Genomic DNA, 15,513 nt, shown 5'->3' on the forward strand with positions numbered 1-15,513 from the left:
CCAGCCAACACAGGGACTGGTGAGTAAATGATTAGGGACAGCTGTGTGTAGTCGATCCCAACCTCCGGATACTATTTTTGGTCAGGCACAGCTCAGATGGCCGAGTGTTTGGGGTCCTCATCTACCTGGCTAGCAGGTAACGCTACGAACGAGCAACTGGTATGCGGTAAACTGTTTTAATGTAAATTTACTACCCAGTGCCTTACCACTTGTAGTAGCCCCGTTGGGCAGTTCATACAAGCGAGAGTGAGACAGTGAATGACGGCAGCACAGATAATACGAGGCCGGCTACAAACATTTTGGGGTAATGTGATTTGCTTTTGTATTTGACATTTTATCCTTTATGCTTATGTTTTAATGGTATGAATGAATCTGCTTTTTAGTATTTGTTTTTATTATGCCATGTACATTTAGTTAAATTTAATATTTTGGAGGGTAACTTTTTTGGTCTCTCTTTTCAGAGCTCGGTGCACCCTGGGTTGTCAACCGTTATTTTTATTGGGTTTTATTCATTGTTTTTTATTATTGCAGCTGTTTTTTATTTATTTTAAACCTGAGCCAAAGCACCTTTTTATCTTTTAACAGGGAGTGGTTGATTGGGGAAAGACTGAGACTGGTCAGTGGGACACAATCTAATAGTCCTAAACTATAGGACAGGGTGTTTTTAATTGCATGGAGTGTTTTTTATTTGTAGTGTGTATATAGTCCCACCTTATGTCCACACCTTTTATGATTGTTATACTGCCTAATTAGTCTGTGTTCATTCCCACTAACTGTATGTACACCAGCCACCTGTTTAATACATTTTACTAGGAAATAGGAATACATTAAACTATTATTTCCTCTCCAATTAATGTATTCATTTCCGGGCCTTACTTGGGGTTGTAGTAGTCATGGGCAGTAGAAAGTAGTTCAGCCCACACAACACAAGTACTACATTAAGTTTAACTGAAATTTTGAAATATTCTAAGGAGAGACATCACAATGTAGCCCGTTTTCAATGGTGTATTGAGGGCAATCATGTATAAAGACTAGTTAACACAATCTATGACTCAAATTAATAATTAGTCATTAAGGTGATAAGAGCATTATCAATTTCACAAAAGCTGATAGTTTGAAGATAAATGGTTTTGCTTTGGTTACATTATAAATGCACATTTAAAACAAACGTTGCTGCTGATGTTGGTTTATTTTAACCACTTTAGTTTGTGCAGGTGAACATTTAGTGGAAAATTCTCACTGTGAAGATATTTGGGGAGGGCACAGGTTTGGCATTCGTCATTGCCCGGTCCCTCACAGGAGTAACAGTGCCGGTGGCAACCCATGCAGGTGAACTGGTCGTCATGTAGGTAGGTCCTTGGTGGGCAGTCTGTGTCACCTGTCACGCCACACAACAGTGTATTTGGATCCAGCACAAGCCCCTTTTCGCATTGGGTGCACTGGTTTGCGTCTGGCCCGGAGCAGCTCATACATGTCTGGTGGCACTCTGCAAACAATCAAACAAGTCAGACTGCGTCACTGGACTGTTATGTCAGCACATTAACAGAGGAGGGTGTGATCCCCGGAATGTTTTATCATTGAATCATTATCAATAAATAAATGCATATATTTTATGACAAAGCCTTTATTATAGCAAAGGTGTTTGATATTATTGTCTGCACAAAATAGATTCTGTTATACCGTAAATGTCCTTATCTAAAGTCCCCATGGTTTCCCGCTTATTGTGGAAGATATGCAGATATAGAGATTACAACTCAGTTACTAATCTAGAAATCAGTTACTAATCTTTTTTAAGATTAGAAACTGATTGTGCTCATCAACCAGTTATTAAACCCCTACAAGCAAAAGCAGTTATTCTGGATGTCCAAATCACAAAACTGGCTGGCAAAATGTCAGACTGCCCCCCTTTAAGAATTATCTCTTCAGACAGATTACAGTTGATGTAATGAAATTTCTTTATCTTCCATTTTCTCATTTTATTGCTTTGTCTTTTCTACATTGCGCATCTTTCTAAACCTAAACATTTTCATCAGTCTGAATTGTGCGACCACAATTCCATATTATATCCCCATATGTTTTTATTTTTAACACAGCTCCCCTCTTGTATTATTTTTGCTGTGATAGAAGCCATAGAGCTGACTTTTAATGTGGATAAAAAGATGCTACATGAACCAAGTTAAATAAAGTTTTACAGGTGAGAATCCCCTGTACATAAAAATAGGACCTATTTAACGAGAGGTTTTTATACAACACCCAGCAAAATCCTGCATGTTCAACACTGCTTAATGACCTAACCAAGTCACATCAAAGCACTCAGATGCTTACCTTGACATTCTGTAGCTTCAGTCTCATAGTAAGTGTCGGTGGGGCAGTCCTTTGAGCATGCACCTTTATAGAGTTTGGGGCTGAATGTCAAGCAGGTTTCACAGTCATCTGCCAAAGGCCCAGAACAGCTGCCACAGGTAGGGTGGCACTGACCACAGCGGCCCTCCTCCATGTCCTCATAGTAGCCCATCGGACAACTAGCCTTACACACACCATTCAGAATCAGGTACAGGAAACTGCATTCTGAAATGGGAATCATATGGAGGGGTGGTAAATTTGTAATACAAATGAGTTATTTCAGGATGTGGTATAATGGCATAAAATTGATTTTAAAATGCCACCAGTCTGGAATATTCTTTTTCTTAAATGAGAAATATGTTACACTAACAGCAAGCATCTAAAATGGGTACTGCAGTTCAAATTCAAAGTATTGGAGAGAGTTGTCCCCCGGCCCGCCCTTGCTTCCCAGTGCCAATGTGTGTGCCAATGTTTCATATCTGCCGACAAGGGTTGTCGAAATAGGCATCAACCTGATCTCACAGATGTATGTGTAATGATCACAACCTTTTAACACAGCATTACATGGTGGTGGAACGTAATGTGCTAAACATACGTGCCAGCACTACTATCAGGTTGAATGGGCAGTCAGCTGAATGAATGGAAAATAATGCAATTTTCAAAGGAGAACATACTGGCTGTAGTAGTAGTGTAGGAGAAGCCAGTATTTCAATTTAGCATATTTCCTTTATCTCTGATGACATATCATGGTCACTTGATGAGTTAGTACATATTACATATTTTTTTGTTAAAATGTGATTGCGCAGTCAGCCAATAACTCACTAAAACAGGTCCTGTCATCTGAGCAAACATCACAATGGGGAGGACAGCGTCTGCAGGTACCGTCATCTGCAGGGTATGTCCACAGTGAACAGTTGAGTCTACACAAACCACTCTCCAAGTAGTGGCCATCAGCACAGGACAGACACTGGGACTTGGTACCATCACATGTGAGACAGGAGCTATCACAGACTTCACACGACCCTTCTGCTGTCTCAAAGAAACCTCTGAAAGTAAAGTCAGGAGACATCTGATAAGGCATAAAGGGGGAAATACAATAAACAAAGACACACCATCATAACAAAGGGTTTTCTTCATTCTACTGCTTAGTGTATACAACAGCTTACTCTGGGCATTCTGACCAGCACCTTCCCTGATGGAGAAAAAGTTTATAACTGCCTTTAGAACAGCTGATGCAGTTGTCACTGATGTCCACGCAGGCTTCACAATTTGGTGAGCAATTCTCACACAGCTGAGTGGCAGAGTTTGCATAGGAGCCAGTTAGACACTGCATAACACAAGAACTGTCCTGGTCCAGGAAATATCCTGTCACAAACACAAAATACACACTGAATTATAATATTTCAATTTATTGTCATGCTGGTAGACTGTTAATATTTGCACCTTTGAAACAAGAAGAACAGTCCAGAGCTTGTGGGCCAAAGCAGGTCTTACAGGATGCATCACATGCATGACATCCACCATATTTCCCTAGAATTAAAACAGGACACAGAAAAACGTATCAAAACCTGTTGAATCTGATCACTTGAGCACTATGACTTGAGGATGTTTTGCTTTACCTATCTTTTCCACTAGAGGGAAGCATAATAAGCTGTGAAGTTAATGTTACTACAGTGTACAATTCATAGGAAATTATGAATAAAATTCTTGTTGTCACTGGTTGCTCAACACTGTCAGGCTGCAGTGCAGGCACATTGTGTTGACAATATGTTGGTGTGTATGGAACATGTTACCTGCTATAGTAGGTATATAGAGTCTAACATCTCTTGGACCACTCTAACATTAAGCTGAATGTGGAGGGTACTGTGTGTTTCAATTTTGTTTTTATTTTTTTGTTTTTTTTAAATCCTGAAATGCCACATTTAGGATGTGTTTACTGCTTAGATGAGGTAAGAAATATTTTAACAATTGGGAGGCCACTTATTAACATGCAAACCTTTGATCAGTCATAATTATACTGTATATGACTAAGGCTACTTGTCATATTTAATACACTTTATCACAAATGCAAAACTTGAAATGCAACATATTGCTCTGAGGTTACAAAATCTGATAGAGGTTTTTACTCGCAATGATCAACAGTTAGAAGTTTAGAAAATTAAATAAAATTGATCCTCATAGTGTACGTCAGACTGACAGATCCACACACGGATGTTAATAACTAAACCAATAAAATCAAAAACGATTTATTTGATGATAACAATGAGGTACTGTATTCCTATCTTTGTTGACATTAATAATACTGTTGACACTGACATCAGTGGGGAAGCAGGTAAAGAGTGCATTGCTTGAGGCAGAGAAGCCTTTTAAAATTGCTCCATTACTAAAATGGCTCTTGAATGAAAGGTGACTCAGTACATGTGCAGCGGGGTACACAGTGAGTGTCAAAACGTCCTTCAACCTAGAGGTCCTTCAGCAGGGTTCAAGTCTCTGTCTCAGCTGCAGAGATTCCACCTTGTTAATGTGTCCTTGAGCAAAACACGGATCCCTCCACACTCCTGGGACACTGTACTGACGTCTGCTCTGACCTCCCGTTAGAGAAAGGTTCAAAAGGAAATTATCTCCATCAGGGAATCAACCAGTCAAGCATCATTTTATTATTTGCTGCCAATCACATGGGATTCTCTAGCATATAAATTTACTTCCCATTTCTAAAAAGGAAAAACAGTAGTAATAATGAGATTAGGCGTTTTCATAGAAGCTACCCTTACCATCAAAGTACTGTCCTATTGGGCAGTTCATCAGAGGGCACTGCCCATGTAGAGGAGGGTTCCCACCGAGACATAGGTTGCAGTCTGTTGACCGTGGGCCATGGCATGTGTGGCATGAGCTGTGGCAAGGCTGACAGCGCCACCCACTGGAGTCACTGAAGGTTTGCTGTGGGCACTGTTTAATACACTCACCTCCTGATGGGACAGAGCAGTACACACCGGAAAATACATTATGTTCCAGTACAACACTTGATACATCTGCATCAGCACTTGTGATCTTAAAAAACCCTAAGACACAATATTATAGATAATATCCCTGAATTATTTCACAGAATGAATCATTTCACAGAGCACTTTAAAAACACAGCACAATGTTTGGGATTTAAATATATATATATATATATAACATCAATAAACTGGCAAAGTAGCTCTTGTGTGCTGTAAGAATAGATATGTTCATGTCTTCAATTAGTTAAAAATCCTCCTCTGTCTGCTCTTCCAGGATCTCTCACTCTCCAAATTCCATCCAACTGCCCAGGCACAAAACAGTGACCTAGATATTTTGGAACTGGACCTTGTTGATGAAGAGAGAATAAGCACATTACCCATGATAGATCATATCTGTCAAAATGGACAAACATATGCCCGTCAAATATGTACTATAACTGTGCAAACTAAAAATCATATTGAGATTGTGGTGGTGTTTTTGCTGATCTCTCTTTCTCTCTCTTGTTTTTTGTTTTTGTTTTTACAACTACAGGTTTTATTTACAGTCTCATAGCTTTTACTTGGATGCCTATAGAGATCACAAGCCAACAACACAATAAAAATTCCTTGTTTGCATAAACCATATATTTGCATGTTACAGATTTGCTGACATGGACATGATTTGCAATCCAAATGAAGACTCGGGAGGGCCATCAGTTGTCTTTAACAAGACTGATTGATTATTCTCACCTACATAGTGATTTAATACCAAAAAAAAAAAAACTCCACAATATCCACCAGTATTGTTTTGGATGAAAGGGTCTTCTGAACGATGCAGAGTATGACTTTAGTAAACAATACATAAAGAAACTATTATTCTTAGCTACTTGTACCATTCAGGAAGTAACCAGGCTGACAGGCAAGGCAGTGAGCATTACTCCTGCAGTCTGTGCATGGTGCTGGGCAGGACAAACACACACCCCTGCCCAAGTCCTCATATGTGCTCTGGGGGCAGTGCCTGCGACACTGGTGCCTGAAACTGTAAAATGAAAGGTTAATTCAAAACTAAAATACAGTACAATACAAATACAATTAACACTACAATACTCATTGATAATCTATAACAATTAACAAACCTTTTGACCAAAACTGACCTGGTCTATGTGTACGAAACACATGCTGCACAGAACTGTGATGTGTGTTGCTCCAGAATAACGTCAACGCCGCATTAAATGCGACCTGACTGTTCAGATTGCGGTCACATTCAAAACAATCCAATATGTATCCGATTCAGTACCACATTTGAAAGTGGCCTGAATCGGATTTGGAAATGTCAGATTGAATGCGACTTGTGCTGTTCACATTGTCAGAAACAAATCAGATATGGGTCACATTTGAGCGAACAAATCGGATTCAAGTCACTTTTATCTGCGGTGTGAACGTAGCCAGTGATCGACTAAAGCTGGCTGTCAGAGCTATTAAAGAGAAGAACAGGAAGCTTTTTTTTTGGAAAGCAAACATGCAGAGTGAGGCTATTGAAATATCAAAGACCTGATGAAAACTACTGCGAGTTAATGGCACTTTCAAAGCTGAGCAGATGAGACAATGCTGAAAGAAGAATAATGTTGCGGCAGGCAGCCTTTTCCCAAATGCATGAGTCTGAGGCTAGATGAAGTGAAACCAGAGAGAAGACAAAAACTCACTACATACAAGAAGCAAACCCTAACATTCACTGTCAGTCCACAGCACACCTGCAGCTGTATTGTTGACTACAACACACTCCTCCATCAAACGGTGCACTTAGGATAGTTAGGATCGCAAACAGAAAACACAAAAACATAATATAGGCTTCTCTTCTTCAAGCTTATCTTGGTTCTTTTCTCTTCTTAAGGCAGAAAGTTAATTGGTGTTTTATTTGTAGCCCAGAGGCATGGGGAGATTTCTGTCATTAACCTGTCCTACCAGTCCTTTGGGGTTTAACTGAGCTATTAAACATGAGACGGCTGTCCTAAAAAAAAAAATCTAGCCCAAAGCAGCTGAGATATTGAGTTGCAAAGATGTCACACATAAAACATTAAAGCAAGACTGATGCCTACTTTACAGACTTACCACTCAACATGAAACAAGCTAAACACCAACAAGTCACCAACTTATATAGTACAACATCCTCTGTTGCCTTCTATGCCACCTTCCTACACGAGAGAATCTGACTTCTGGCAGCCCAGGCTGCACTCCCCTCTGCGTTGCTGTGAATTTGCCGCTAAGATGCGTTGGTTGTTTGAAGAGGAACAGCTGGAGGCGCCACACTGCATCCATCAACTCATTCACAATAGCAGCTGGTGCAGACCAGGCCCTTTCTCTAGCCTGGAAACAGTATTCTACTTAAGAATCTGCAGGATGTTTAAGAATCCCTCTGTGCAAATATTAGACTATCCATTCCAGGAGAGCACATCAGCATTTCCAAAGCAACTTTTGTTTGGGGTTTTTACTCCTTGAGTTAAAGTTAAATGGGGAAAAATATGCTGTAGGTACTCCCTGAAGTGAAGAAAGCTTGAGGAAATTAATGGTATAAAACATACTGAGAATGAATTGCAGCAGCTTATTGGCTTAGCTGCACTTAGTTCCTTAGAGAGTAAGGTAAATGTCAATAAATACCAAGCATCCATCATGCAGTGAATATTTCTTTTAAAAGGAAGGAAGTTGACAACAACATTTGCCCAATAGATCGACTTATGCCAAAGCTGTCGAACTTTAACATTTTTCATCACCGCCAGCAAACTTCAAATAGTGGACTTTCTTTAAGTCCTGAAAGTCACAATCTATCACAGTGAAGCTCATCATGTAGTTCATAATGGCCTCATGCTCTATTGGCTTTCCTTTATTGGCGTTTTCCTCCTGTGGTAAATGCAATAAGCAATGTAGCCAAATTGTTCTAAATCTCTTAAACCCTACTCAGAAAATAAAAGTTACACGAGTAGATGCAGAGGAAGACTGTGTATCTAACTGCACCTACAGTATGTAACAGAATTCAAAAGAGGTGAGTGCAGTGGAGCAGCGGTTATTCCTTAAAGCTTCCTTTGGTGTGATTCACACAGGCAGTCATTCAAGTCAAGATAGTGCACCCTATATAATCACACCCTGCTACTGGCTATGTTTTCCACTTATGCTCGCTCCCTTTCTCTCTCCTTCTCACATATAACATAAAAACACACTCTGTGAAGCAGACCTCTCTTCTGGGATCAACCATGGCTCAGGTAACAGTGTATAACTTGGAATGGAAGGTAACCTGACTCACACAATACCAGGAGGCCTAAACTCAGGGGAGAAGTACACAATTGGAGGTCTGTTCTAGCTCTCAAACCTGTGTCACACACTGTGTCCAAGTGATAAGCTTGTGTAAACAGAAATACAGGTGAAATATAGTTTCTTGTGGCGTGGAGAATAACTAACCACATTCTGCAGAACAAGGATGGAAAGTTATGTTACCCTACATAGAGAATAATGATTCACTCAACTCTAAAACTAGTAAAATGGTGAAGGCTCCAATAAAAACAATTACAAGGTCATTTTTAGGTTAATTATTTTCAGGCAGCATATTTAATGCCTGTCATTTGAGACTGCTGAAAATGTCTGCATAAATTATTGCACCATTATGTCTACGTTATGGGAAAAAGACAAAAGATTATTTTTTTCTGTGTAAAGGATTTGACAATTGCCAAGACATTATTCAGCAACAATTTTGATGAACGATATACAGAATGCACCAAAATTCTCCAGCTTCACAAATTTAAATACTGTTGACTTCTATGATTGTGAACTGAATATATTTGAATTTTGGACTGCTAAACAGGCAATACAATGTATTTGAATTTGTTGATTAACCAAGAAAATAATGGGTAGATTAATCTATAATGAAAATAATCATTAGTTGCAGCCATAGTATTAAATGTTACTTATCTCCAGTAATACCGGAGGGAGCATTTGATTTTATAGCAGAGAATCTGGGCTGCCAGAAAATTTCACTTATTAAAAGATAATAATAAAACAAGGACAAAAACTCACAGAAAGTAACCTTCAACACAGCTGTTGCAGATCTCAGGGTCTTCTGTGTACAAATGAGAAAAGATGATTCATTATTTCACTAAATATTTTATTATGATGCTCTATGCCCTATTATCATTTAAGTTTTAATATACATGGCTGATCCTCCATACAGGAAGCATGGGTGACTTACCTGTAGAACATGTTTTGCATCCCACCTCACAGTCAATGCACTCGCCTGTATCAGGATCCTGCACCTGCCCTGAAACATAGAGACCCAGTGTCACAAGCCTGAATGTCTTTCTCTTAAAGGATAAGGTTGGGGATATTCTATATTTTTCTTACTGTCAACAAATTCCATGAAGAGGAAATGTGTTAGAGCATTTCTCAATACTTGGACTTCCCACCCTGTCTGTTGCTCTCAGTCCCATCTTTTTAAACAATCTCTTTATAAATGTTAGTATTTTCATTGGATTTGTTGATAATAAGAAACATGTTAAGTATCACCAGACTTATCCTATAGCCAGCACCATAGAGCTTCTGCTTCACTTACCTATGTCACAGAGCGCTGTTTGACAGACCCCACTCTGGAGTTTATACTGTTCTTGACATTTAGCACATATGTTGCCATCTGTGCAGAGTTCACAATTGGCTATGCAGGGCAGGCAGGCATAGTGACCCCTGTCAGGATAGAGTCCCCGGGGGCAGTGTGTCCGACAGCGACCTTGGTAAAGGAAACGTTCCTGTCCATTTTCATCTGAGGAGAAGGGCACAGAGAACTTGTTAAAATAAATCCTATTCCATTTTCTCCACTGATGAAGATGCCATTAGCAATATGGAATCTCTCCCTGGAGACACCCTTTCCAACACATATGCAGGGATCACATTTTTTATTAAGGGGAGAGAGATGTCATGTGGCAGGTGAATCGCTGGCATTATATGTGAGGAAACCGAAAATTCATGCAGCATTTCATTACACATTAACAAACAAGACTAAAGGTCTACAGACATCTATGAGGATGTACTAGGCACCATAGTGCTTTGAGTTAAATGTTTAAGTCAGTATGCTAAAATGCTCACAGTGAGAACACGAACATGCTGCTGTTAAACAGGTTAATGTTTACCATGTTAATAATCATAATTAAGCCAATTTCACTGAAAAGCACAACCTCATGGTGGCATCACAAGTAAAGTTAGGAGATCATCAAAATCATGTGGATTCACCCAATGAGAACCATAAATGTTTTTACAAAATATGGTGCCAATCCAACTGGTGGTGCGAGAAGGAAAGTCAAGAAATCTTCTACAGACATTCATTCATGGTCCCCAAAGGGACCATGAATGAATGTCTGTAGAAGATTTCCATTAAATAGTTGTTGAGATTTTTAAGTCTGTAAGCAGTGGACCAACCAACCCACAGACTGACATTGCCACCCCTGAAGCCACGCCACTAGTATGGCTTAAAGCTAATAATAATTGCAGCACAAATGGATGTCAAACCCATAAATGTGTTAAACTGATGGCTGCAGCCCAGCACAATGAATGTAGGCCTGCAAATAAAAGATCACAGTGGGTAATCACTTTCTGACTGATGATGCTCTGACTAATGTAAACAAGGGCAATCAGAGGCAGATGAGAGATCAGAGCTGTAGGCAGATACAGGGACTGGTATTAGCCCTAATGATTAATACTCTGCCACCTGCCACTAGGCTAGCTGCAGCACCTGAGGCATCTCTAGAAGCAGCTGAGTTACAGCATTGTCTCATCTGCTCAGCGCTGCACACAAGATGTGTGAGACAGGGAGGAGAGGGCCCACAAGCTGCTGCTGCCTTTCTAACCCTTCCACTTCCCAGAGGCTCCACCTCAGCACACGCAGAGAAATGTGACTTCTACATGACAACAAACCACAGAGAACGAGGAGACTTTTGACTTTCGGTGTTCTTTCACAAAGAACATATATATATTTATATATATGTATTTATGTATTTATTCTTTATTTAGCCAGGAAGGTCCTATTGAGATACTTGATCTACTCTTTTTAGAAAGTCCTGGTCAAGATGGCAGCATAAGTGGTTTTATGTAACTAAACAATTTCACATGACAGAACACATACAATACATAAAAGCTACACAAGGGAACAAGTAAAAGAAGAGAGTCATACAGGCCATACCATCAATATCCATAACACAGTCCACTTCAAATCAAGGTTATATAAAACAGCAGCATGTTTCCATCAGGGCAATTTGTAAAAGACCTTTAAAGGTATTCAAAGAAGGGACTGTGTCTAAGGGAATGGTATTTTGCTGATATGATAGGATAAAAAGCTGGAGATAAACCGGCAAGTAGGTAGTTTAACCTTACAATGTCTTGACAATAGCACTTCAATATACCAAAGTTTTCACACAAAACTAAATCTACAGTGAAGCACGTTGATATAGGCAGTAGCAGCAGACATGCGTACTTGTGTGATGTCAAAATGCATTTATTCAAAGTGTGTGTGAGTTAGAGAGAGACAGAGGGAGAGACTTGCAGGTTTTGCAGGTTAAGCCCATTGAACTGCAACAGTAATACTTCTAGCCTGAGGGGATATTTTCTCCTTTCCCTCTGATTAACAAAGGCCCCATTCTGACATGATCAGATTACACTGTGAACACTCGGGAGAAAAATGATCACACACCTTCATTTCTTACCAATTTCAAAGGTGCCTCTGTGACAAAAAACAGTCAACATGTTTCCACAGCCAATCCCTAACTGTTCTAACAAAGGTAAATGGGACACCAGAGCTGATCCTCGGATTCAAAAGCTTCTGAACAACTTTGCTTTTTTGGTAACCATTAAATAGTGCTGCAATTCTATTACCTGCTGGATTAATGAGTCTGTGACATGCGTTTGTTTTAATCTTGCATCTGTGAAGCCAAACACATCAAAACAGAGGAATTACAGCGACCAATGGCAAGCAATTTAAGGATCATATTTGCACTTAAATCATAAGAAATACATACATGTAAAATGTATCATTTGAAGACAGGAGTGGCCTATTGTTTAACTTGAGCCTTCGTTAAACTAGTGATCATTTAGTCCTTGTATATACATTAGTTTCCAAACTGTTAAACTCTATCAATCTCACATGAAGGAAATAAAGAGTTAGCATGAATTATTTTTCTTTGGTAACACAAATCATGATTTTTGCTGTGTAACAAATACGCATTAAGGAAATCTTACTCACCAACTCCACAGGTAGTGCACTGAAACAGCTCGTGCCCGTCGCACTCAGAGCAGGTGGGATGACAGAGGACACACTGGTTCTTGAGCATAAATTGCCCACTCGGACAGGAAGACGAGGGTTTGCATCTAACAATTCCGACGCCGAAGAGAAAGATCAGGATCGCGGTGACAAACCTCATGGCTGTACCAGAGGACTTTCGCTGGAAGTGAGAAAAAGGCACTCAGGACTTTCTCCAAAAACGCAGTGTCCGTGCGGCAGCAGGTACGCTGGTAGATCGATACGAGGCTCTGTAACACCAGCCCAGAAATAACTTGCTGGACCAGTTCGCTCAAGAGAAGCGCTGGACAATGAGCGTAGACTGCGGTCAGCATTTGGAAAATGATCCTAACAGAAAGAGGGGTGAGCTCCCAGTGTCTCTGTCACAGTAGCTAAAACACCTGATAAAGACACCTGTGATTGCAGTAGGCACACAATATCAATATGCATGCTGCACACTGCGTTTCCTATAGCCTATAATAAATAATAATGCATTTCATTTAAGTTAATCTCATGCTGCCTGCAACATTAAAAACATACAACACACAACATAAAGAAAATAATAAGAGTTAAGATTAAAAATCTTTCGTGAAAAGAAAGATTTTGGGCGTCTTTTTTTCTTTTTTTACATTTCAAGATTAAAGGTATAAAAGTATAACTAGCCTGTGTCTGATTATACTTAGTACAGGTAGCTCTTTAAATTCATACGCCAGGTACAGTACAGCTCTATGGCATAAATAGAAATTAGTGATTTCTAGTGGTTTAATGATTTCAGTTGTTTAGGCTAAAGGGGTAATTATAATATCGACAGAAAAAAATCCGCTCATAGGCTTCTTTTGCTTTTTTGTGGGTTACTTTTCAAGGTCTATATTGTTTTGCGGAAGAATAACATTTAAGTACCATTAGCTTATTACTCATAAACTTTTAGATGTCTTGCAGTTCATTGTATTTTAAAAGTCAAACACGCATTAAAATATTGCTTGCTATTGTCGGTCTCTTTTTTATTCTGTCCCGATATGCCATTTAAACAGATACCCACTTCATTAGGTACACCCGTGCAAATTCAATCCAATGCAACAGCTCTTCCATAAATTCTTCTTTTTAAAAAAAGTTTATACTTTTTCCGTTTTTGTTGACATTGTCAAAAAGTTATGATTCTACTTTATGTTTATTATTGAGGCCATATGGGTGATGGTGGCGTTCAGGGGTGCATTTTATTGACAGATGTTCCTAATATTTTGCCACTTCATGTATGTTAACGGAGTGTACACAATATTAGGAACACCATTCAATATAATGCACTCTAATACACCACCATCACCCCACTATGACATCAATAATAAACATGAAGAATAATTATCACCTTCCTGACATTGTCAACAAAAACTGATAAGCTTCATAAATGTAGAATTTAAAGCAGATATGTTGTATTAGATTGAATTAGATTGCACAGTTCTACCTAATAAAGAGGCCAGTGAGTGTATATTTAAATGAACCTCTGAGATTTTTTTTTTTAGAAAACTCAAACTTGTTGTGGCGAGTCTCTGCTCCGGAACAGCGGCCTCTGGCGGCTCCTCGCTGGATGTGTGCCGGCTGACGTGACGCGTCTGCCGGAGGAGGCGTGGCTTTGTTCTGCTGCAGCGGAGAAATATGACATGGGGATGAGCGAGAGAGAGAGAGAGAGGGAGGGAGAGAGAGAGGGAGAGAGAGAGTGAGACAGCCAGATAGGAATTAACGGTTCGTCAGAGGTCTGGACCGAAAACGTTACGATGGGGAGTAATGACTGAAAACAGCACGGTAAGAGACACACTGTTTGTTTGGTGTTTTTTTTTTTTTTTTTTGCTGTTCACGTTACACGGCGCGACAGGCCGATTCATGGCTCATTTGATACTGAACACAATGGGCTACCACTGCAGACAGGTGCACCTGTCTTTATGCGAGTACGTGCCTCGATACATTCAACTTCAGGCTCCGTAAGAGTACCTTTTTTTTTGTATTTTAGGTCGAAGGCAAACACATCGAGGCCACACATCTTATCGACGGTCTGAGATGAAACGTTAGCTGCTGTAAACATGGATGTGGTCGTGAATTTCTATGCTTAGTCACATACGTTACCTTTGTGATGTACAGTAGCAATGTAATATAGCCTATATATTTGTGACAGCTGGGTGTATTATGTGATAGTAGCTTAGCACATTAGCTTATTGAAGCCTTGAAGGCTATAGTTGTACATACATGGGATATTAATCATCACATTGTATGCAGGGGCAAGATGGCTTAACATGTGATGAAATGCATAACAGCTACATGTTTCATAAAAGATAATCCATAGCAGTCTCACTTCTAGGTACGTTCATTTTCAAATGAATGAAGGCTGCCTGGTTTTTAATCTGGTTCTTATATACTGTATATTTCTTGTATTGTTGGCCTGCTTCACAATATCTCCCAACTATGCCTGCCATTGGTAAGGCCATTCATTTACCCAGTTTATTGTATATTATGTTTAAGATCATTTTCATGTGTCCTGAAACCTTCAATACATCATGAATATCTGATTATATCGAAGTTGGGTGCAACACTAGTGACATAAACTCACACATGGTCTCAACCTGTTCATTTGTAAGATGATGATTTACATCAAGTTGTTTGCTGTCTCACCATTACAACATATTCAGCCACCTCTTACCCCTGTCTGCATCCTGTCCGCGGCTTAGTAAGATGGGCAGCCGACAGTAGTCAAGTCTGACATGGAGACAGCTCGAGTAGACGAGGCAGAGCTACAAACCAGGGCTGCCAGGCTAAGCCAGGCCATGCCAGCTCTACGGAGGGCTTCAGTGCAGCAGGGCACTGGGGAGAGGGCGCTTGGCACCTGATCAGTTACCACAGTGA

Source organism: Scomber scombrus, chromosome 6, assembly GCF_963691925.1.
Source record: "Scomber scombrus chromosome 6, fScoSco1.1, whole genome shotgun sequence".
NCBI lineage: Eukaryota > Metazoa > Chordata > Actinopteri > Scombriformes > Scombridae > Scomber > Scomber scombrus.